At 37.6% G+C, this 23,909-nt stretch overlaps 1 protein-coding gene across 1 annotated transcript in view; it reads right to left on the bottom strand.

Moving 5' to 3' along the window:
- The window catches only part of RIT2 (Ras like without CAAX 2), a 171,052-nt gene that overhangs the window by 59,483 nt on the left and 87,660 nt on the right, over positions 1–23,909 (bottom strand). The gene's annotated exons all lie outside the window — the stretch shown is intronic.

The raw sequence follows: 23,909 nt of genomic DNA, 5'->3' as shown, positions 1-23,909 counted from the left end.
AAAAAAAAAAAAAAAAAAAAAAAAAATTCTCCTTATCCAAGCTAGTCTTCTGCTTTGTCTGCTTGACTCCCAGCATTTAGGAATTGCTTGCTCCTGTGTCCTTATGAGGTCACCACAGCACATTCAAAAGCATTTCCCCAGGAGACTTTACTCAGTAGCTCCTTGTGCAGCCTGAAGTTACCACAAAACTAAAAAAAAATAAATTTTGGCAACTTTGTTTTCTAGATCATCAAATAATGTAGCTTTAGTCAACTAATTTTGAAAATGCAAAAATATTTTGTTTTATTTTATATACATACTATTATTGTTCAAGCACGCAGAACCTTCTCATTAGTCTCTTTTCCTTAAGTACAGACAATATGTTTGATATCTGTTTAAAGATATTTACTAAAAACAACTTTAGGCCAGCTATTCCATCTTCCACTTCATTTTGAATTCTATGATGTAGATTGTCCAATTCATCTGATAGGATATTTTACTTTGGAGATTTAGTTCAAAGCTTGACTATGGCAACTTTCATTTCCACTCCATCAACTCCCTCATACATTTCTCATTTTTCTACACAAATTTCTTTAAAACACGAGCAAAGAAAATTTTAACTTTGGGACCATGATTCAGCAACATGTTGTGTCAGCCAGTCTCTCAGAATGATGGATCCAGTCCATCCTTTCACCCTTTTCTCCCAGTTGTCTTAGATGATTATTTTTGTACTGTTTATGTTGATTCATTTTTTTAAGACAGAGCAAAATATGGACTTTGTCAGTTCTTCCTCTATTTGCTTCTTGACAACAGATCCTCATTATGAATTAGTTTTTAAATAGGAATATCTCTTCTTCCTCCCCAGCCCCAAGTGACCTCTGTATCTTCTTTTTGAACCTGAACAAATCCCAAGCTTTCCCCACCTCTTTCAGACAGCTAGATTTCTGGTTTCACTCTGTGAGTATTGAGATAGTTCTGAGAAACCAGTTAACCTATATGTCAGATGGCAAAGCCTGGCAGAGACCCTCAGACCAAATATGCTTATTTAGCCTCTGGCTGGTGAAGGGAAGCATTTTTCCTAGCAGCTAACTCCATTTTTCAAGCCACTCTAGCTGCAGCTGAGTCTCAAAGGATTTTTCTGCCCAAAACAGAAGTGGTGACCCACTGAGTGCACGATCATCTGTGACAGTTTCAAAGGCTTCACAGCCCATCTCATGTGCTACATTTAAAAGATTAAACTAGCTGTTAAACAAACTTGTGCAATTTCTGATGGGCCATGCACAGGGTTCATTGGGGAAGTCAGGGACAGGCTTTAAGAGGCAGAACTCATGTTCCCATTTCATGCTTATGATGCAGTAAACTTTAGCATGAAGACATCAAATGTCATGCTTTGATGTGTAAAAGTTTTTCTTCTAACAGAGATTGCACTGGACCTGCTTCCTAGCCCATGATATCACTTTCTTAGATATCCTCAACCTCTGACATTATACCCAATGACATTTATGCCATTTATGACACAGATTTATAATTTCTGAAATATCATAAGTCTGAATAACAACTGTGGTTGATAATTTTAACTCTTAAAGGCAATAAGGATTTTTAAACTACTCCTAAGTTTCTCTCCAGATGCAACAAACCTTATCCAAAAAAGCTCCTTAAGCCTAGGAGTAACATTTTTGAGGACCTAAAATTGAAATCACCTCTTGCATCCCAAGACTAAGATTATTTCTCCTTAAACTACTTTTTTCTATGATAAAAATAAAACAGACTCTATTTTAAAAAACAAATAAAAGGAAACATCGACAAAACAAAGCATTTAACTGATCATATATTGCTTCTCTTAAGCTGAGAATGAGCCACATGAGACAGATGGTGAACATTTTGCTTATTGTACTACAGGAAACTACTCAGACAATGCATCAGTGAGAGTTGCATTAATACATACTTGCAAAAGAATGAAATTAAATAACCTAAAAATTAAATAAATAAATTATTATGGAAAAAACCCATTTCCTATTCATGCTGAAGGGCATGTAAATCTTCAGATTCCTAAAATAGTTATTGTGAGGCTTATCACAGGCTCAGGATATATCCTGGTAAAAGATCAAAGCCTGTAATCTTTAAAAAAAAAAAAAAAAAAAAGGATCACGCATACAGATCATCCATATTTTGTACAGTGATCTGATGACTACCAGTAACAAAGACTGTAAGTGGGAGTTTGATACAACACTGATGTCTTCACAGCTTGTACTATTTTGGGAGCGCTATAAAACAGTTTTCTCTTTGGTAAGATTGTCTCTTTAATATACAATTTTTGTTGAATATGATTTTGAAACAATGCATAATTTGAGGTCACTCTAAATATTCACCTTCAGTTTAGGCACTGAATACAAAAAGCATTGTTTCTCGCACAGCATCACAAACAGCTCAGCAGAGTAAACTCTTCTTCAAAATGGAGGTTTTTTCTGGTTGAAAACTTTAAATTAGAAGCCCATGCAAACCACAGACTGTTCAGGAGTGACTTTAAATATTAAGAGAAAAAGCTGATGTTGTTTTCTGTTTGGCCCACAAGACTTCCTAGTTCTATTATATAACTTCCCTAACTAGTTTTGATTTTTTTCACTCTATTTACAAAGTTCTTGTGATTCCCAAATGTTAGACTTGATATAAGTATGCACTGTTATTATTGCCATTATTCATATTTGTGGAACTTTTTGTAAAACCTAATTCTGTCTCCAGGTGGTGATTGATTCTGCAAGGAAGTTTTGCAGGAAGCAATTAATGAATAGCTTTTTCATCACTGTCCTTCTCAAACCATAAGTGCACCTGAAATCAGCCACAAAGGATTTCCACTGTATTATTTTATTATTTCTGATCCTGTTTAACAGATGGTTTCTGAGAGTTGTTCAGAGTCTCCCTAATTTTTCTCTGTCTATTACAGATGCTCTTGAGTACACACCTATTGTGCTGTGCTCTTACAATTGTTTAATTTAAGCACGCCACACATACCATACTAAATTGCAAACACAAAACCTCAGGAGGAATAATGCAGTAGTTTCTACCTCTAGGCTCTGACAGATGGGCTGCTGTAAATTCCATTTTCACTGGGATTTGATATGGTTTTATCCTAGTTTCTAAGACTAGTTAAGGCAGACAAGATTTTCAGTACTTGAAGGGGGCCAGTAAGAAAGATGGGGGCAAACTTATTATCAGCACCTGTGCCAGTAGGGTAAGAGGTAATGGCATAAAGCAAAAGGAGGATCCATTTTTATTATAAGATAATAAAATGCAAGGAAGAAGTTTTTCACAATGAAAGTGATAAAACCCCAGAACAGGCTGCCCAGAGAGGTGGTGGATGCCCCAGTACATGAAAGATTCAAGGTCAGGTTGAATGCAACTGTGAGCAACTGGATCTGTTTGAAGATGTCCCTGATTACTGTAGAAGGACTTAACTCGAAAGCTTTTAAAGGTCCCTTCTAACCCAAAGTATTCTATGATTCTGTGACTTTCTACGAAAATAAAACATAATAACCTTCCATGTGAGCCAGTCATTTTGACCCCATTTTCTCTTTATCAGTGAAAGGAAATCAGCATTCCCACATCTCTGGCTCACCCAGAGATGCTCTTTAGAGTGCCACTCATCCTGCTGTAGAGCTCTACATTTAAGATTTCCAAAGAGAGCAGAGATTTTTCCCAACCCTAACGATGTTAAGGGTTGTGAATTTAAGATCTGATCCTGTGAGCACAGTATAAGGGCTATGTCTGCTCAGTCAGACATCAGCTTCCTTCTGTATACTGCCAGACACAGTTATTCAGGGAGGAATAAAGATTCATCTGAAATCTAAATGCAGACGTGAACAGATCAGGACACGGCGTTGTATAAATGTAATTACACAAAACCCAGACAAGAGCTTTTGTCTGGATATCTTGAAACTAGACAATGTCAGCTCTTTTTGTTTGAAACCACAGTTTTCTATGGTTTCTTAATTTGTTAGCATTCAAAATGAGAGAGGGGAAATCTTTGCTAATCATAATTTAAAAAATGGTAGAAATTCCATTGCTTGATGCATATATAAATAAATACATTACTCCAGCTACTTACAGCCTTACACATTATCATGTCTCTTGAAGATGTACAAAAAGAGGTTGGTGAGAGAGAGAAAGCCAGACCTAGACCTCTTTTGCTGAAAAAGTAAAGATCTTCTGTGCTGTGATAAAACCGAATGGCTCTTTGTTACCAATTTCCTGATGTAAGCTCTCAAATATTAATTTCACTAACTTGAATTGAGTTTTATGTGACAATCTGCTAGTTTTACTGAGATGAAAAGCCCTTCATCTGCAATATAGACTGGAGGATTTTCTTTATACTTTTCTTTTGTTTTCATTCCTAAATGATTTGAGAATTGGCTCTCCTTCTGGAGAAGAGCTATATTCCTCTGAGCCTATGTTAAACAGGATGTACCTACTGATCTAATGGACTTATTCCGAGATAATTGCAAAGCAATGAAACTGTGTAGCCAATATTATTAGTTATTAATAATCACTTTAAACAGATTACTTTCTAAATTCTATTTCTGCTTTCCTAAAAAAAAAAGTCCCTCAGAATCTGCATATTACTGAGCCAGAGACACATAGATCTCAATAGCTGTCCTTAAAGTATGAATATTGATGCTGTCTGCACTGTGTTAATCAACAAGACATAACTGTGAAAGAAACTTGGAGAGAGGGAAGTGGAGACAGAGGAGAAAATCCTTTCTGCAAGTTTTTTACATCATTTTAGTTACACTATCAGTCCACGATAGAGAATGAAAATAAAATGACTGCATGCAACAGAAGTTACATCTTCTTTGCAAATGTTTTGATACACACAGTTTAATTACTACTAAAACAAGGAAGCTGTTAGAACCACTAAAATTGTGCAAAAAATAGGCATAGACCTCCTTAGTATTCAATGCCGTGCCCCAAAGCACATAGTGACAACACTGGGGTTGCTATATTCCTCTTTAAAATATTGTTTTATCTGTAACATACCCTCGATACCTATGAATGACATGAGCTGCTCTTTTTTTATCACATATGAAATAGCATCAGCTCTGTGGCCTTGCTTGATGATCTGTGGACAGCGGTTGATGTCAGACATGATCCTGACCCTGTTTTTGGAGCTCTTATTTCTGTCTTCTTGGATGTGCCTCTTCAGCATAGACTTATCTGAGGACCTGGATTCACCTCTGTTGGATGCTGCAGGACTACCTTGTGCTGATGTACTGGATTTGGCTGGCATAGAGTTAGATTTTTCCCAGGGGCTGTGTTTTGGGTTTGTGCTGAACACAGGGTGGATGACACAGAGATGTTTTTGTTATTGCTGAGCAGAGCTTGCACAGAGCCAAGGCCTTTGCTGCTTTTTGCACTGCAGGCTGGGAGGGGATGGGGGTGATTGAGAGTTTAGGAGGAGACCCAGCCAGGACAGGTGACCCCAAGTGACCAAAGGGATGTTCCAGACCATGTGACATCGTGCTCAGTGTATAAAGTGGGGGGAGGAGGAGGAAGGGGGAACGTTTGGACTGATGGTGATTGTTTTCCCAAGTCACTGTTACATGTGATGGGTTTGACTCTCTGGAGGTGACTGAGCACCTAACCTGAACATGGAAAGCAATGAACTAATTCTATTTTTTGCCCTGCTTGTGTGCAAGCCTTTTATTTTCCCCATTAAACTGTCGTTTTCTCAACCCATGAGTTTTCCAGCTTTTACCCTTCCAATTCTCTCCCTGCTCCTGTTGGTTGAGGAGTGAGCAAGAGGATGTGGGCAGCTTGGGGTTTGGATGGGGTAAAACCACAAGTTTTCTAATCCACAGCCTTGTGATAATGTGCAGCTCCTCACTACTGATTCCTGGTTTTCTTGCCTTTACAGAGCATCCAGCCCTTGCAGCTGTCTAGCAGTAACTAGCCCAGTGCTGGTTTTTACACTGAAGTCACTGAAGTATGTAATGATCTTTCATTTACTTCAATAACAAGAATTCGTTCATGGGTGAATACTTTCCTTGCGTGTAGAAAACTTATTACCTGAATTCTCATCAGCTTAGAAAATGAGGGGAAGTGGCTCATAATCTCCAGTGTGAGGCTTCTCGAAATGAGAAAGGAGTCTAGCAGGACAACATCTCCCCAGGTCCCAGCAGTGGGGACATGCCTGTCTGCTCCTGCTTCAGCTCCTGCTTACAGGCCTCTTACTGGGGAAATAAAAAGAAGCAAAACCAGAAGCCTGTGCATGATGCAATCCATTAAGCAGCAAGAATTGTAAATTATGACAAGCCAGTACTCTTTGTAGCAGTCTTTTGGAGTAAACTGATGAGCAATCTCTAAAATAAACTGCATTCTTATCTTTTGAATGATAAAGAGATTCAAGCAAGGAAAAGCATGTTCACTGATCAATCACAATGAGAAACGGTGATAAATTTGCTCAAAATTCTACTGTTGATAAAAACTGTTGTGAGAGAATGTTATTTGTTATGAAAGTTCTATGTAAGGTAAATTAACTTACAGTTGAAGCAACAGTTAAACTAGAAAGACAAACTCTGTTAATTGCTGGGTATAGGGCTGGGACTTTTGCAGAAGTCTTCCTTTAGGAACCATTTCCTTTGGGCCAAAATTCACAAAGCCAAACTATTTTGTTAACTAAATCCATATACTTTGCAGAACATACTTTTTATTTTCCAAATATCAGTCCCCCTTCAAGCTAATAAGACCAAAAAGAAAGAGTCAATGCAGACAGGTATTCACTACATAGCAAGGAATCATTTTTACAGATGTTTATATGATTGCACAGAACATTTGTTGTTCCCTTTGAATAGTGACAGATTGGGTGAAAAGACCAAATTTAGACAACTGAATCACGGACTTTTTAGGTTTGGCAGATGAGGGGAGTCCTACCCAATGAGGGTATACTTCTAATAGTACCTTTTATGTTGATATTGATTTACTACTCTAACAAACTCCAATTCTTTCCCCAGCATTTTTCAGTACAACAGGAAATTTCCCTGAACTTCTTAATTAAGAATAAGATTGAATTCAAACAGCTTGTGCATGAAGTGAATTTTCACTCAGGACTGGTGTTCAATTTGTGTTCAGAATATAACTATATCCATCTACTGCTTCTCCCTGGTAATTAGTAGTTTTATAGACATCATTTTTACAGTCATGTTCTTGCGTTATGAGATACGTGGAATACAAATTTGCTTAACATTACTTACACCATAAAAACCAGAATAAATGCAGGGAGCTAGTGTCACTGCTCCTCACAATCCAGCACATTTTGCATTTTCATTTAGAAGAAAATTCTAACTGCTTCTTCAAGGGATATTTTATTACTGGAAAACAAATGGCAATATCACTTCAATGACAATGCATCAGCTAATATTCATCTATATTAAAACAACTCCAGCCCAAATAATTTTGGTTTCAGACAATCGACTCTGTACTATTAGCCATAGGATAATTAGAATACAACCAATCTTAGTATTATAATTACTTGCAGTTTAATTTTCACATTGACCTGATATTGCACACCACTATGGCTCATTACACTTGTTTTATTAACGCAGTGTACCAAAAATTATGTTAACATTCTTGCTAGCTACAACATAATCTTCTGGTTCACCCACACACAAAATAGCCTCTATTAAAGGTGAAATAATAATAATAAAAATATTGCAGTAAAACGTAAATGCTTAGTTACATTCTGATTTCCAAGAGTCATAACAATTTGCATAAATGCTCAGATATTTTTCGCTGCATATTCCATAACCATTCTATTTGGCTTAGAAAATTATATTTATATATGCTTCTCCAACATTCAAAGACACTTTTTTGTATGACAGCAGGAATTGAAATAGAATGAGTTCATAAAATCAGTGATGCCAATGTATTAGCAGTTTGCCCTCAATATTTTGCTATAATGGTTATCAAAACTGCATTAATCTCTCTTATTGAAAACTATTTATACACCCCTAATCATCATTAAAATGTTATTTTGTATTCAGCACAACAAATTAATCTTCTTTTCTATTAAAAAGAAATAATCTGATTTTTTTCCACAGGGCTTGCCCCTTAATGATGCTTCTGTGAAGAAAAACACAAGACAAAGCTTAAAGATAAAGAATTAACAGAAGAAATGAAAGGAAGAAACTAGAAGCTGCTAATAGAAATTGCAGACAAGGTTTATCAGTCTCCACATTAATGGTGTATTGTTGCTGAAGGCTCTTTAAGAATATCTTTTTCACTGAAACACACAGAGATATTTACTGATTCTTAGAATTGATTAGCAGGCAGGTCACAAAAGCAAAACCTGAGGATCTGTCATGGAAAAAGCCACACTGCCCACATGTCTGAGTAGAACAGGAGTGAGGCAACAGCTGTATTAAACTCAAAAGCTATTAAAATTCAAAGTTATTAGATTAGACTGATTTTTTTTAGGCCCAAGTCATTAATCTTGGTCGAGAATTCCAGTCTTAACTTCAAGAATCTAGAGCAAAGAATAATGAGACATGGTATATTATAATACATGACAGTACATCCTGTGAATACCTGAAGTTGTTTAGTATGACTGGCAACTTTGGAAATTCATATGGGATTTAAAAAAAAAGTAAACACTGCAATATATATATATATATATATATATATATATATATATATGTATATGTTTGGAATTTTCCTTGATAAAAAGTTTACAAGATGACAAATATTAGGAAAACAAACTGCATAAAGAAAGAGGCAGTTAGAGTAGAACAAGCATCTCAAATTTGCCTGAAATATTAATATTTATTTAGTAGAAATAGTCTGCTTTTACAGATGAAGCATTTTATACCAAGATAATAACTACAATCATACAGACTCTTCCTGAACATATTCCTCCTGACTGAAGGAGCAACAAAGTTTTAGCAAACAAGTTGAATAACTTCTGCCTTAATGAAGTCATGCACTGTAAAGTTAATTTCATTGTGAGCCACTGCCATGGGCAAGGACAATTTTCACTATCCCAGGCTGCTCCAAGCCCCTTCCAACCTGGCCTGGGACACTTCCATCGATGGGGCAGCCACAGCTTCTCTGGGCAACATGTGCCAGGGCTTCACCACCCTCTTCCTAAAACTAAATTTTTAGGAAGAAAAATTTCTTCCTAATACCTAATCTGAACTTCCCCTTTTTTCAGTTTAAAGCCATTCGCCTTTGTCCTGTCATTTCAGGCCCGTGCCCAAAGTTCCTCTCCAGTGATTCCCTTTAGGCACTTGAGGGGGCTCTAAGGTCTCTCTGGATCCTTCTCCTCTCCAGGCTGAACATCCCAGCTCCTCCAGCCTCTCTCCAGAGGAGAGGTCCCCCAGCCCTGGAAGCAACTCTGTGGCCTCCTCGGGACTCATTCCAGGAGCTCGACAACCTTCCTGTTCTGGGAATCCCAGAGAAAGATGCAGCACTGCAGGTGGGGCCTCACCAGAGAGGAGCAGAGGGGCAGAATCCCTCCCCACCTCAGCCTGGTGGCCACATTCCTTCTGATGCAGCCCAGGGCACAGCTGGGGCTTTCTGGGCTGCCAGTGCACATGGCTGGGTCACGTGGAGCTTCTCATCAACCAACACCCCCAAGTTCCTCTCCCCAGGTTTGCTCTCCAGCCATTCTCTGCCCAGCCTTTACTTGTGACTGGGATGGTCCTGAGCCACCTGCAAGACCTGGCACCTGGCCTTATTGAACTTTACACTTTTCAGACAGTTCGACCTCTCCAGCCTGTCCAGGTCCCTCTGGGTGGCATCCCTTGCCTCCTGCCCCACAGAGTTTGGTGTTATCACCAATATTACTGGAGGTGCCTTTGACTACACTGCTCATGCCACTGACAAAGATCTTATCCAGACTCCTCATCTTAGGACAAAAATTAATGTAACACAAAGACCTTAGGAAATATGTTTGATTTTGTTATTCCCAGCATGTCAGATAATAGCTCTGTCTACGCACCCAGCATTTTCTCCACATAGCTATAAAGATCTCAACTCTGTGTTATAGAAAGCAAACACTTTAATGTTGCTCTATATTAGCCCTTAGATTCCAATTTGTCCCTCTCTATCTCAGACAAATGGGATCAACACAGATCCTTTGCTTTCTATTTGACTGGTCTCAATTACGTATTTTCTGTCATTCAGCTTTATGACTGTGTAATAAAAGACAGGTTTAATGGGCCAGTAGTCCAGGATGGGAAATCATCCAGCTAGTGAAGCATTGAGGACATCAAATTAGTGGCACTGCTGATCAGTTTTTTCCCCAGCCTGACATCTGTTTGTAAGCACTCATAGCCAAAATTGTTTTGAAAGGCAACGTCAGCCTTAGGCTTTGGAGCTTGCATCAGTGAATCTCTCCACCCCTTACTACTTGTTATTTTCTGCTTTGAAATGAGACAATGCATATAATCATGCACGAGGGAGACTACGTTATCTGATGCTTGATCTGATGAGTAGAAGTCAGGGTTCTTGGGTTGTCTCTAACACCGTTCCATAAGATTCTTGTCTTATGTGCGTATTTAAAATGTACTTTAGCTTAGAGAACACAGATAAAAGAAAGGTTTCTGGAAACCTTTAGTTCTATTTGAATTGGCTTTGTTATCTAATAATTTTTTTTTCTATTTCCTTGCCAGAAATTATTCTAATAAATATGACTACTGCTAACACTCTCCCTGAACTTAAAGATAAATGGAAAGAGTATTAAGAGATTCATAGACTTTTGAAAAGAAAGAACTCTGGGGACCAGTGTTCTGGACTGTTTTATAGTGCAGACTGAACATCTGCTTCAAGCTAACATTTGCTTGGAAAATAAGAGTACCTCACAAAAAGAGACAAGGAAGAAAACTGAAAGAATCCCAGAGGAAACCCATACCCATACCAACCATCGTTAGCAGTAATTATCATATAATATCAATGATTATATAATAATCATACAATCATTACATAACTATAGTGATTACTCTATATTAACACTGTGTTAATATGGCTGTACACATTAATGTATTATATATGAGTACATGGAAATGTAAATACTTATGTAAATTATTGTTTTCATTAGACTTTTTTGTGTTTTCCGTCTCAAATTCAGTTGTTATGGCTCATTTTATATATGTGTTATAGCAGAACAGCCGTGACACTGAATAAATTAGACGTCAGCTCTGTCTTGTCCCTCCATGCTATCATCAACTGATGATAGCAGCAACTTGCTCAGAGACAGGGCATGAAAGTAGATGAAACTTATGAAATACTATTGCTGTCTCCTTGCATCTTTGGGGAATCTAAGGCTCAGGCACTTCCTGAATTAAGAATGTCATGTTTTCCTTTAAAACTCCTTGCATATACAGTTGAATTACTTATTTAACCCATTAAAAAGTTTTTTTTGCATTTGTGATTCCTACAGCAATGAGTTCCATTGTTTAGTTGTGCACTCTGTAGAAAAGAATTTTCATTTTTTAAACATATAACATGCTCAATCAACTAATTTTCCCCCAATCTTGTATTGTTAAGAAGGATATATATTTTTTATACTAAAAATATTGAGAATTAATCTTAAACCTCTAAATATATTTAGAATTGTTTAGAATATATTTAGAATTGTTTAGAATATATTTAGAATTGTTCTTAAATCTCATCATATTTAAGTGTCATTTTTACCTACTTACCAAAAGAGTTAAATAGAAAGTCTATCACCTTTTTTGTCCAGACATTGATGGATCTGTTTCAAAGAGGAATATCTCTAGCTATTTGGACTTAAAAAGGTAATCACTTTTCATTTTTCACAATTTATTCCTACCTTTGTTAGTTCTTCTTTTTGACATTTAGTAACACGTGACATATTTTTCTTCAATTTTGTTTTTTTTATTCACATAAAACTACTTGTAAGTTTATGAAACTTATGGCCATAATCCTGTTTTTCCCATATTTGTTGACTTAATTTGTCAGACACAAGTTATCTTTCTGAAACCTTATACAACTTTTGCCTATAAAATGATATTTATTCACATATTTGCTATTCCTATTTATTCATCTTTATTCATGTATCTGTTATTCCTACTCTTTCTTGTAGTAATTATGAATTTTCTTAGAAGAACTCAGATTTACTGGTCTGCATCTCCCTGGACTCTTCTGCACGTGCCATCTTCCATTTCCCTGTTTCTGATTCCATTTCAAGCACAGTTAATAGTTCAGCAATTTTATACTTCAACTCTCTTGGAACTCTTGGGTGAATACCATCTGTTCCTGATGATTTGTTAGCAGATATATTATCAGTTAGTTGTAAAACCTCTCAATTCTAGCATTTTTATAAGCTGCCCAAGTATTGAATTTAGAAAGCCTACTAAAGAACCCTCAAACCTAAACTCCTAATTCCAAATTTTGGGAAGCTTATATTCTGACAGCAGATCTTCTATACCAACCACTCCTACCCTGATATAAATAATAAATTAAACTTAATTTCATTACACCATTTTTCAGTATTAAGTACCCTCATTTCTATCATTCAAAGTCACCTCAGCATTCTCTGTCTTTCCTGTGATTGTTCAGAATAAAATACCACAAAATCCTGTCATTTAGGTGCATTATTCATCAAGATAAACCACAGATATTGAGGCAGGTAAAGGCAGAACATTAAGGTCAGACTTTGCTCAGACTGTAGAATTCCAATGAGAAGCACACACAGGAGGAAAAGGAATATAGTGTAGGCACTTTTGATACTTCCATCACTATAGAAAAGTGGAGATAACCTAAATTATATATTTTCAATCACTATCTAGACAAATAAAACCATGCTTTGAAGAAGATGAAGGCTTAATACATTTAGGTGGATTATGGTCTTATGGGGTTCCTGAGTAACAGCTCATTGCTTAATTTCAGGTAGCATGCTAGTTTTTCTTTTCAGTACATTTTGCATTGCATTGTGTTAATTTTCTGTGTAAATACCACATTTTTTTACAGAAGTATTTTCTGCTGAAGATTTCAATACTATGAAAGTTTGCTGTTTATATTTTTAATTTTTGAAGGAAAACAGCCATTCCAATGCTATCTTGCTTTAGTGAGGAACACTTCTGAAGAAGAACAGACTATCTAGTCACAAGGTTAAGGAATTTGCTGATTATAAAAAATAAAGATTTCTGTGCTACTGTGTAATTTTGGCATAACAACAAGCCTTTAACTTTATTGCACAAGCAGAATGAAACAGATTCTCATTGGAACGATTCCACTGTTTTTTATGAGGTTTTTTTTTTTTTTCATTAATTATCTTCAGTTTCCCACATGGCCTTTTTACCTGTGCTCCATAAAAACCAATTTCTCTTTTACAGACATTCCATATTGAAAATGTCAGGCAAACGGGACATATATAAAATTATTTTTATATTATAGGGTTTTAAATTAGTCAAAGCAGTATTTAGTGTGTGTGTGAGTTAAATTTAAATGAAATAAATGTTGCCAGGTTGACAGCAGTGGAAAGTATGTCAGTCTTTCTGTTCACAGAACAATGGTACAAACAGTGGGAGATTCTCCAGCAAGTTCTGAAAAATTAATTGTGCCTTAGATAGACATATTTTGGCATAAAGAAAAATTCAGTTATTATTAATGTGAATTTCTTCACTCCTGTTAATAGGAATGTCAGGAAAGATTTCCAGAATAGAGTAAAAAGGCACTTTTACCACTATGCCCCATCTAGCCATGTCTTTGTGCTCCAGATTCCAGTGAGTGAAGAACAAGTAACATTGAATACAACAAAATTCTTCCCCAGAAATTTAGTAAGCTCAATGGAGATTTTTAATCTAAGAGTTATCCTTACACAAAATTATCTTACACAAAGTTGTCTCCTAATAAAACAAAGGACTGAGGTGTATGCTTTAAACAAGGAAAAACAGTAATTAATGAACTGCTACCTATAAACCACTCCCAAACTTCTTTCTCTTCACAAATAATTATCAAATAAGGTTAAAACCCTAGCAAGAGCAAAGATGTCTGACAGTGAAATTCTCTCTGTCTCAAAATACAGGAGTATATTAACATTAAATCCTTTAAAATTCTTATATTATACTTAGGGACTCGATAATTTCTTGCAGACAACACCATGTCTAAAGTGGTGATGTTTCCCAAAGGACTTTCAGGCTTCAGTGTCACTGATCAAGTGTTGCTGACCCATCTATGATCACTTTAACTCTGTCTCTTTGTTTGTTTTGGACCTCTTTTTTGTTTTATTTTGTTTTGGTTTCTGTGTTTTGTTTTGGTTTTGGTTTGTGTTTGGTGGGCACTTGTTTGTTTCCTGACAGATCTCAGGGAATCTCAGCATTGCAGATCCTCAAAATCAAATCAAACCACTCTCAGGTTCTAACCCCCTCCTGGTTTTGAGTGCATTATAATCTTGACAAGGTTACCTGCCATCATGAGCTATCTTGTAGTCACAGGCAATCATCAGTGAAATCATCCCATTCACTTCAGGTGGGATAGAAAATGGGGTTAAAAGGGAATACAGCTTCTCCATGAGCAGCATTTATTCAGTGGGTGGCACTGGGAAATGAACCACATGGGTCTGTATCCCAATTCAAGCCAGAGGCCACAGGTCTGGAGAATGCTCAAGATGTACTTCACTCCAAGGAAAGCATAAATCACCTCCACTTTCACCCTCCTCTTCTTCTATTTCCTTCTTTGACTATACAAAACACACAAACACCTTCAATCTCCTCCTGGGATCTAACAAACAACCGATTAATAAAAAAAAATTTAGGAAAAAAAGATCTGTATTTTTTAATTGAGTGGAGCAAATCCACACAGTTTTCTTCATACAATTTGTTGAGAAGGAGAGCAAAAGAGATCAGCGGGGTGCCACCTGACACTGCCACCTGACACTGACATTCCTGCATCAGTTCAGAATGAAGTGAAAATGCCTGGTTAACTCTGAGGATTTGAATGTTCCTCTCAGCCTAACCACCTGCGCCCAGCATAATCCTGGGGTTTGGCTTCAGTGGAAAATATTCTAGGACTTGGTGACAGTAGGTGGTGTGGGGTTTAAATTATTTGCTAGGAAGGTTTCAAACAATGATAGGAAGGTCACGAGTTTTGGTCTGTATTTTAAAGTAGCTCCAGACTAAGAACATCTGGCATAATATTTCCCAGATTTTAGAATAGGCTGGGTGGAAAACCCAACAAAACAACTATGCTTCCTCAGGTTTTAAAGTCCAAGAAATTGTAAGATGTGGAAATGATTGGAATCTAGGGAACCAAGGCCAATTTTACTTCTTTTTTTTTTTTTTTTTTTTTTTTTTTTTTTTTTTTTTTACCAAGACATTGTATTAGTCACATCATTATGTTAGTCCCCACCATCTTAGAGCAAATGTAAAATTAATTCCAAATTTCAGTGTTGAACTATTTATGACAGGAATACCCCAGGGGTGGCCTGTGGTGCTGATGAATATCCTGTACTGAGCACAATGTTGGTGTTAAATTATGGTGTTAAAACATGCAGACAGACACAAGCACACAGAAAACCCTGCATATGTGTGTCAGCTTGTACCAGATGACTAAAAAAATTAACAAGACATATTTTTCTCCTTAGTAACATTTTTTAATTGTAGTCAGTGGGAAAAATGACATAGATGGAAACAGAGAGGAAGAATATTTCCTGAGTGACAGAGGAAACAAATACAGTAATGGTAGAAGGGAGGTCCATCCTTTTCTTCTTTTAGAAGCAACACTCATCAGGAGAAGGTGGATGAAGATACTGAGCTGTATCAAACCAAATACCAATTAATTTCAAATAAACAACACACCATACCCTAACTCCCAGACAGGCTCTGGGGTTCTGATCAGCAAAACTATCTGATTAGTAATGTAAATGACTAACACTGAATCCCAAATTTTGATGTTTTGTAGACATTTAACATCTTGAGTTTCAAGTGCAATAATGTGCTTTAATGTCATTTTAAAACAGGTGATTTACCAGCTCTTCTTGAAATAACTGTGTTATATCAAACAATTTACTCAGAGGCTTTGAAGCTGCCATTTTTCCATAGATTTCATATAATAAAATTTGGATAGTGTGGATGAGGTATTAACATATGTTTCCCCCTTAATTTACTTTTTTGTATAGTGTTTTTGGGAGGCGGGAGGGATAAGGGGCTTTTTAAAAATTTTGAGTTTCATGACTGCACCACTTAATGTCACTTAATGTGTGAAACTAAAGTTGCTATTTTTAGGCAAATTGTTATATATGATTAAAAACAAATCTCTCTAACTTCCTAACTCATCTGGGAAAAAAAAAGTGAGTCATTTAGACGATAATACAAGCAATCTTAAAAAATCAAAGATGATTAAACTGATTAATCTTCATTTCTCTAAATGCTAGGTCATGCTCTTATTATTAATAAAATCATAACGAGCTGTAATTAAATTCTGGCAAAGTTTCTACTTTCAAGTAGTTTGACCTCCTACTGAAAAACAAAACAAAACAAAAAAAACACATAGGAAGCTATCCTTGTTCCCAGAAATTCACATTTTTGTGCAAACAACCCATTCTGTAAATTGGCTGTCTATACTAATATGCTACTTTGCAAAGGTACTTTTATTTTTACAAAGTTGCTCTTTACTGTCTCACTTTCAGGGCAGCGTCTTCACTCAAGTGCAGAATAAACTGAAAAAATTGTATTAATTCCACCCTAATTAAGCATATGCTCAGTTTCCTGAGAACTGGATCTGTACTAAGTAACATGTAAGGGTTGGATGAAACTTTTTTTTTTTTTTTTGCTGGTGTAAAAACAGCAACAAGTATGTAAAGATTGCATTCCCCTGCAGGGAAATTGACAGGATAAATTCTGAGGTCCTGTTGCTTTCAGCCTGGAAGGTGGAGGGGCAGAACTGTGCCCCACCAGCTCTGCCTGCTGCGGTGTGTTCCTGACTCTTCCTCCTCTGTGTTAGCAACAGGTTGATGCCTGACTTGTACACAGTGCTCAAGAGCAAGATTCACAGGGAAATTAAGGCTTCAGCAAATACATGGAAAATTAATAAAATGACATTTTGCCCTCAGCCCTGGAGCAGGGAAAGAAGTGGAGTGAGAGCCACACACAGCTCTGTCCTTACACCTTGCTATGCTGGTGAAAAATGAGCTATGGGAATCCTTCAGGGATGACGAGCTCTCTCCGAAGTTGTCCTGGTTTCGTCTAGGGTAGAGTTAATTTTCTTTTTAGTAGCAGGTACAGTGCTGTGTTTTGGATCTAGAATGAGAGTAATGTTGACAACACAGTGAAATTTTAGTTGTTGTTCAGCAGTGCTCACTGCAGGCAAGGACTTTTTAATGTCCAATGTTCTGCCCATGAGCAGGTGCACAAAAACCCAGGGGAAAGCATGGCCAGGAGAGCTACCCCAAACTGGCTAAAGGGGTACTCCATATCATGAAGGACATAAACTGGGGGGATTTGGCCAGGAGCTGCCTATTTCTGTTTGAGGACAGAACATCAGTCAGTGGGTGGTGGACATCACTTGTTCCTCTTCCTCTTGGGCTTTGTTCCTCCCGCTCTCTCCTTTTCATTATTAGTATCATCAATATACTTTTTAAAAGCCCTTTTTTTTTTTTTTCCTATTTTTAAAGTGTTTTGTTTTTGGTTTTTTTTTTTTTTTTTTTTTTTTTTGCTTGTAAATTTTCCTCCCCACCAGGAGCAGAAAGGAATGAGTGAGTGGCTGCCTGGTGCTTAGCTGCTAGCTAGAGTCAAATCACAACAAATATCCAGCATAGGCATCTGTACAGGCTCCTAACTAAACACTAGCCACCTAAAAATGATACTACTGTGTTTTCCCTTGCAAGCTGTACTTCTCTGTGTGGTCATTGTGTAACCAACATCATTCCCTCTGAGGGAGCCTAAGGAAAGCTGCAGCACCCTGAACTCACTTGTAGTCCAACCCTACAGGAGTTTTGTGTGGAAGTTTTATAACATGACTTGCTTGCCTTAATCACAAAGAAAGGTCCTGCCGGCATGACTGCCACATGAAAACCTTTGCAAGAGTCAATCTCAGTTAATTTGCAAGACAAGAAGACAAATTTCAGCCCAAGTTCACCTTGAGAAGCATCCTCTGTCAGTAAGGCAAGAGGTGAGAGAGCCGCTCTGTACCTTCAAACCTCTCCTCCGAGGTGCTCTCCCACTGAAGTCACACACGGTCATGCCAAGTCAGGATTCAGCACATAGGCAGAACAAAGATCTCTGAGGTGGATGGTGAAGTTAGAGCAGGCAGAGATAAGAAGTACTGTGAGCCTTTCAAAGCAATACAAATTGTGCTGCTGTTTAGTACCCCTAGCAGTGAAGTGACCTTGCAACACCCTCCCCTGTGTATACCCCTGGCTACACATCCTGCTTTGTCCTGCTTCAGCTACAAGCAATTAGCTGTCTTTGGTTTTATCTCCGAATATCCAGGTTTTACACTATAAACATTTTATTATCTGCAGTGCAGCTATTGTTTTCCTGTTGTTCCTTGTCCTACAGAGCAGCTTGTTATCTGCATCTTAGTCCCCTTCAAATGTCTTCTACTCCATGTTGAAGGAATTACAGGACTTACTGAGTGATTCACTGGAGGTTAACACAATTATAAATTGAGAAATGAGCCAACTGTTTCATTACAATTGTCTGTGTGTCTGATGGCATTTACTGCAGCCTGGGTAATGTGAAACTGTGGTTTGGGGGAACTTGTGGAAACATGAAAGCACTGTAATGACAGGAGGTAAACTTTGTAAAAATGAACATTTGCTAAAGACTGTTGACAATGATAAAATTTCCTTCCAAAAGATTATAGCTGCCAAATTTTCTTCTACAATTGCATTGACATGAAAAAACATACCCTTTTTTATTTTCCTTTTCCTTTTCCTTTTCCTTTTCTTTTTTTCTTTTTTTTTTTATATTTTCTTTATGTTTTTTTTCTTTCTTTCTTTCTTTCTTTCTTTCTTTCTTTCTTTCTTTCTTTCTTTCTTTCTTTCTTTCTTTCTTTCTTTCTTTCTTCTCAGAAGGAAAAACATTATAAATATTCTTTTCTAAAAACTATATGAGAAAGACTACTTAGGACAATGGCCAGCGTAAAAAGAAACATTGAAAAATCAAAATCAATCAAAAGAAAATAGAAGTTAAAGTCATAGAAGAACATGACAGAATCCAGATAGGCATTTTGATAATGCAAGAAAGTGATTATTCAAAGGTCTGACAGTTTTCTAGGATAATAAAACACCATGACAACTTCAGTAGTTTTAATTCCAAATATTCAGACAACTGTCATAGCTCCATCAAAACAGCAAAAATGGCTTATATTGTACAGACTTTGAAGCCCAAACAAAGAATATGATGTGATATCATGTGGGAAGGAAATATGTAGGCAGGTGCATGTAACTGATGACGGCAACTCCTTAAAAATGTAATTCATTTTCATCAGACACTGATGGAAAATGGAACTACATGAATATCCATGGGAAACGAACAATCAAATGGAATCAAAATGTATGAAAGAATGAATTAAAAATGCAATGAAAAAATTCAAATAAATAGAACTCTAGAATCACTGAGGCTGGAAAAGACCTCTAAGGCCATTGATCCAACCATTCCCCCAGCACTGCCAAGGCCAGCACTGCCCCATGTCCCAAGTGCTACATCCACACAGCTTTTAATTCCCTCCAGGGATGAGGACTTCACCACTGCCCTGGACAGCTGTGCCAGGGTTGGACCTCCCTTTCCACAAAGAAATCTTTCCCTGATGTCCAACCGGAGCCTCCCCTGGCCCAGCCTGAGGCCGTTCCCTCTCCTCCTGTCCCTGTTCCCTGGAGCAGAGCCCGACCCCCAGCTGTCCCCTCCTGTCAGGCGTTGTGCAGAACTACAAGGTTCCCCCTGAGCCTCTTTTTCTCCAGGCTGAGCCCTTTTCCCAGCTCCTTAAGCTGCTGCTCATCAGACTTTTGCTCCAGACCCTTCCCTAGCTCCCCGTTTCTGGACATGACATAGTTTTGAAGAATTTGCTCTTCTGTGCCATGTTCTCCTCAGGATTTTTTCCATTAAACTTCCATTATGATTTTGTAGTTGTTGTCTAGGATTTTGTTTATTCAAAAATCAAAGAAAAGATGAGTCTATGGTTCAGAAGTACAGTCTGTAGTTAGCAGCAACAATAACAGAATGAATCAGTAAGTTTGGATTCTAAACTGAAAATATGTCAGAAACAATTTTATACGTTTTCATCTCACCAAAATGCTAGCACAAAAAGGCAAAGAAGATGGCTGTCTGAGCCTCCCTCTGCTGTCAGCAGCAAGACAGACTTCTTCCCAGGCAGATACATCTCATTTTATGAGACACTTCTATGACATGTAATAAATCCTGGTTTTCTGCATAGATTTTATAGAGAGTCTAGTCAAGTCATTTAATCTCACCATTTAAAATGTTTGTAATTAGCACAAATGTATACTCTTCATTGCTAATAAGCAGCAAAAAATTAATTTCTCCTGACTTGCAGTTCAAGTTCAGAAGGAAAATTGAAACCTTTCATTCTTTGTGTAGGACATTGGTCTGAATAATGGGAAACTACTCTTTCTTCAGTACAGACACTTCTACCTACCTTACATTTAATGTTTTCAAAAGAAAGTGGAACTGCTGGTGTTGAAATACAGTTACAAATTTCAAAGGAGTTTTAATCCCAAAAGCAACAGAATTGAGCTTGATTCTAAGGTAAGAAATTCATAATACTACAGATTCATGATTCATAATATGAGTAAGGGAGCATCTAGTAAACAGTGCTTCATAGTCACGCACTGAAAAATAAAAATAAAAGCAAAATATCATATTCTTGAAGTATTTTCAGTGTCTCAACCAGGCACCAGAAGGTACAAACTGACAATTTTTTGATATATATACGGAAAAGTTACTCACACAGAAGAAACCAAATGAAAACAAGTTTTTAAGAAAATACAGCTAAACAAAAACAAAGCAAAGCAAAACAAAACAAAACAAAACAAAAACCTTTATCTGTCTCAGACTCAACTGATATTTCAAGGTTTGAAAAGCGTGAAAATAGAGCAACTGTCAAAATGAAAACCTAAAAGTTGACATTCACATTGTCTGATAACCAGTTGGCTTATCCTGAGCAAAATACAGAGTAAAATCTCATTGAAGTGAGAATATTCAGCTGGTTCTGATCATGAGAACTTACTGTAATCCTGGTTTGAGAATTATTTTCTGGAATGATAAAACTTCAGGGGAAAAAATACAATGAAAGCTCTGTAATGCATTTGCAGTCCGAGTAATATATTGCTCCGTGTTAAATCATAGAATCACAGAACCACAGAATGGTTTGGGTTGGAAGGGACCTTAAAGACCACCATTTTCCACCCCCCTGCCACGGGCAGGGACACCTTCCAGTGTCCCAGGTTGCTCCAAGCCCCATCCAACCTGGCCCTAAATAAACACTCCCAGGGATCCAGGGGCAGCCACAGCTTCCCTGTGCCAGGGCCTCACCACCCTCGCAGAAAGGAATTTCACCCTAACATCTGATCTAAACCTACTCTCTTTCACTTTGAACACAGTCCCCCTTGTTCCACCACTACAGTTCTGGATGAAGAAGGTAGATTTCATGTTGATCTTTTTATTTCTTACTAAAGGAGCAGGTTGTAGAGGGAAATGCTTTCAAAGGTGTTGTAGTGTGTTTTGTTTAAAATTCATGTCTGTCCCCTGTTTTCCTCCTTAATCCCCTCCTCTCCCAAGCTGCCAATCTTCCCAAGGTCCTCCCTAACTCCCTCCATTCCAAGTTGTCAGTCCTCCCTTTCCCCACCCCTTTTCTCCAGAATGTTCCTTGTCAATCCTCCCTATCCCTACCCCTCCTTCCAGAGTGTTCCCTGTCTATTTTGTTATACTCGACACCCTATTTGTTACTTTGTGTTATTCCACTCCCCTATTTCCCCTGATAGGTTTATAATAGTTTAGTCCCACCTTAGACCACTCCCCAGCTTTACCCTCATTGGTTAATGTTCCTGCACCCCTCCTCCTGAGTTACTGTATAAAATTTCTGTTCACCCCCCCCCCCAGGTTTTGTCTTGGGGCTCCATCTTGTCCATCCCATAAATACACTCTGGTTTCCCCAAAGACCCGTGTCTTCGTTATCTGTCCCTGTGCCGAACCTGCCGACAGCTGGGATTGCAGAACTCGCAGGGGGACGGTCGCACCCCTGCACTCGCTGCCCGGCACACCCCGTGACAGCGCGCTGCGTCACAAAGGCACTGCTACTCTCAGGTTTTTGCTTGAAGCCAGTAAGGCAACTCATGGGTGGAAGGGTAAACAACTGCGTAATTCTTTTCAAGAACAAAACCATACTGGCAAAGCTAACAGGTTTGATGACGGGCTTCCCAGAGAGGCAAGGAGCTGTAAGAAACATGAGCCGCCCTCCTAAATTCAGACAAAATGGACATCAACGTATCATCCACGGACTCAACTGAGCCCACAGCTGATTCCTCTGGGGTCTAAAAACAAAAACAAGAAAAACTGCTCCATGAAGGCTGTGATATTTCTGCGTGGCTAGAATTTCAAGAGGGCTTCTAGCATCTACATTAAAAGTTAAAAAAAGCTTCTAGAAAGAATGTTTTACAGTTCAGAGTTGTAGCATATTATTAAACGGAGCTTGAGTAGTTTCCCTCTAAATTTCTCAATGTAATTAATATTTTGGAGTGATTAGTAGGTAAAGGCTTTTGTATATTTTCTAAACAACATTGCAGTAATGCCACAGGTCCTAACTATTATTTTTTTTTTATATAAAGCTGCAATTTAACATTGGTATGGCATGAACTTGAATAACTTTAATGTATTTTTTAAAGATGAATAGTTAGTTCTAATTAGATATTCATCTGTTACACGTTTTAAACAGTAAGAATCAGGTGTTCATCTGTAGTAAAGAGACAAGGTGAAAGTATCAGCATTAAAGTGAAAGTATCAGCATTTTCAAACAGCTGGTCCTACATGTTTCTGAAAATCTGATGATAATTAAAGACATACAAGCATACATTTACTGATTTAATGGCTTCTCTGTTTGAAAACACTGAAATGAAAATGTTATCTAATCATTTAGTTCTGTATTTTTCTATCAAATAGCTATGGAATTTAATGCATATAATACTTGAGTGTTTCTTAGAGCAATGGCTGAAAAAATCAGGGAATGGACACAGATAAATGCTCCAAGCCAGGCTGGATGGGACTCGGAGCAACCTGGTCTAGTGAAAGGTGCTCCTGCCCATGGCAGAGGGCTTGGAATGAGATGGGCTTTGAAGTCCCTTCCAATACAAACCATTCCATGATTCTGTGAATGCCTGAGCAATTCATGCCTGCTCAGTGGGGGATGGAGGGTGCCTTGCCACCACCTAAACATCAAGATAATGATTTACTCTCTTTTCCACCCAGTTTTTGCACATTTTTTCCCATGTTGTTCAGAAAAAATTGAAAGTGTTTGTTCTATAGGCTGGTGAGTATAACTTAAAACTTGCTTTAAGAAGGAGTATAGACAACGCCATTTAGGCGTTAGGACATTAAAAATCACAGGCACGCATAAAGACTATAATTTCACTCAAGCCATCATAAAATAAAAACATTATTTAAAAATAATAAACTCATTGTTCTTTGTTTTTCAGCAGTGTTTCTCTTAAGTCACAATTTTAATTGCAGATTAGTTTTTTTCTTGTAGTCCTGTTGATAGATTTGAGGAAAGCAGCATACATTATTAACTGTACTGTGTGGGGATTCACATTTCAGACAACAGCTTTGTCTGGCCAAGCCAGACTGCGGCCAGTCTAATTGTTGCAGAATTGTCATTAAATGGAAATGATGCCTAGAAATGTTGAACTTAATGTTATGTCTTGAAATAGCATTAATAACATTACAGTTGTTTTAATGAAATTCATA

The sequence above is a fragment of the Vidua chalybeata genome, chromosome Z (assembly GCF_026979565.1).
Source record: "Vidua chalybeata isolate OUT-0048 chromosome Z, bVidCha1 merged haplotype, whole genome shotgun sequence".
In the NCBI taxonomy this organism is placed as follows: domain Eukaryota; kingdom Metazoa; phylum Chordata; class Aves; order Passeriformes; family Viduidae; genus Vidua; species Vidua chalybeata.
Note: the sequence above shows the minus strand (reverse complement) of the source record. Positions and strands in the feature narration are given on the sequence as shown.